Source organism: Limulus polyphemus, unplaced genomic scaffold, assembly GCF_000517525.1.
Source record: "Limulus polyphemus unplaced genomic scaffold, Limulus_polyphemus-2.1.2 Scaffold1434, whole genome shotgun sequence".
Classification (NCBI taxonomy): Eukaryota; Metazoa; Arthropoda; class Merostomata; order Xiphosura; family Limulidae; genus Limulus; species Limulus polyphemus.
In genome coordinates, this window is record NW_013667044.1 from 161,471 (window position 1) to 163,203 (window position 1,733).

At 35.7% G+C, this 1,733-nt stretch overlaps 1 protein-coding gene and 1 long non-coding RNA gene across 3 annotated transcripts in view; one reads left to right on the top strand and one right to left on the bottom strand.

The window, feature by feature from the left end:
• The window catches only part of LOC111086793, a 24,718-nt gene that overhangs the window by 7,025 nt on the left and 15,960 nt on the right, over positions 1–1,733 (bottom strand). The window contains exon 3 of the long non-coding RNA XR_002611512.1: positions 1,016–1,019. This is a non-coding gene — a long non-coding RNA (uncharacterized LOC111086793). The remainder of the gene's footprint in view (positions 1–1,015; positions 1,020–1,733) is intronic.
• LOC111086792 overlaps positions 1–1,733 on the top strand; it is a 14,224-nt gene continuing 12,491 nt past the window's right edge. Inside the window, exon 1 of one of the 2 annotated variants that reach the window (XM_022391085.1) lies at positions 1–62. The gene's annotated coding sequence lies outside the window, so the exon portion shown is untranslated. Of the gene's footprint in view, positions 63–661; positions 684–1,733 lie in introns of those variants that run through there. The other variant, XM_022391086.1, reaches the window with a different exon arrangement.

Here is a 1,733-nt window from a genome sequence, read left to right on the forward strand (position 1 = left end):
CGAATATTGTATGTAAATCTTGAAAGTTGTCTCGTGTTCTTCTTCATGTCTGGACGTTACAGGTCTGTCTGAGTTTTGTTTATAGAAACAAAAAAGTTTAGAATGAAAATGTTCATAGATACACTCCATATTAAAACCGATTTAATTATGTGTCTATATTATGCTCAATTATTTATATCATATCTTCGATTGGCTAACTATTCTGGAACCATTTTTCTAGAAAATCCAACCTTTATATTATTGATTTTATGTAACAACCGAGAAAAAGGATCGATTAGTCGGCGTCTTCAGGTTCTGAATGGAAGTAGAAAGGAAGTAGGAGACGCATTATTCTAACACATTCTATTGAAACTCACGATATCTAACGTGCGAGGGAAAACTGAAAATAACAGTGGTAACTCGGAATCGGAGTTACTTAGGTTTTAACAGAATAAAAGTTTGTAATCAATTTAAAACAATTATGTAACACATAGCCGTCCCTAATTTTGAACTGATAGCCTAGATGAAAGGAAGCTAATCAACAACACCCACCGCCCAATGTTGGGCTGTTCTTGTGTGACCGAATAGTGGAGTTTTACTATCACTCTTAAGCAAACCCATAGTCCTAAAGTGTGGAGCGAAGGTTTGCAACAACGGGATGGGAACCATGTGCACGCTAGCCTTTAAGTCACACCCGGTCCATGGTTAGTAAGCGTTTATTGTTTTTTGAACTGTACCTGACAAGTCTCATTTATTCTGAAACACATTATCATTTTTCTTGATTTTAATATTATACCATTAAAAATAGTTCACCCAAAGGTGGCATAAACTATTTTGGATTTAAATAAATAACATATCTAAATATAAAGTCCAGTTGACACTGTTGAATTATGTACGTTACTTGAGCTAGATTATTAGGTTTTATTCGTCTACAGGTGTGACTAGTAGCTTTAGTACAGCACTGCTGCAAGTGTGTCAAGCGTGACTAGTATCTATAACACAGCACTACTGCAAGCGTGACTAGTATCTATAGTACAGCACTACTGTAAGCGTGACTAGTAGTTAGAGTACAGCATTGCTGCAAGTGTATCAAGCGTGAATATCAAATGTAAAATGGTATCTTGCGTTTGCCTCCTAGTGATGAAGAAGAGTAGTAAACAAAACTGTAACAAAGACAGTAATAAAGATGCGTGCCTACTGTAAATTGTTTTTTTTCTCCAAGTTTTTAATTTTCCGCGAAAACTTCAAATTTAGTGTACACATAATAATTTTTAGTTCATAAATCAGCAGGTTTTTTTATTTTTTTTGGCTAATTAAGTAGATTGTTTGTTGTTAAGCACAAAACTAGACAAATGGGCTATTTGTGCTGTTCCCACCGCGAGTATCGAAACCCGAGCTTTAGTGTTACAAGATCTTAGACAAGCGTTGAGCTTACAGTGGTGTGTGGCTGAGTACAGAGACAAAATAATCTTTTGAAATACAGATTTTATGTACTGACCTGCATAATACATTTACGTACAAATAGATAGGTATGCAAAGTAAGATTTACACAAAACAAGAATATATGTGTAATATACATTAAAAATATATATGTATAAATATTTCTAAATGACTTGTATAACATTGGAAATGATTGAAAATCACTTGTTTAAAACCAGCCCGGCATGGCCAGGTGGTTAGGGAGCTCGACTCGCAATCTGAGGGTCGCGGGTTCGAATCCCCGTCCCACCAAACATGCTCGTCCTTTCAGCCGT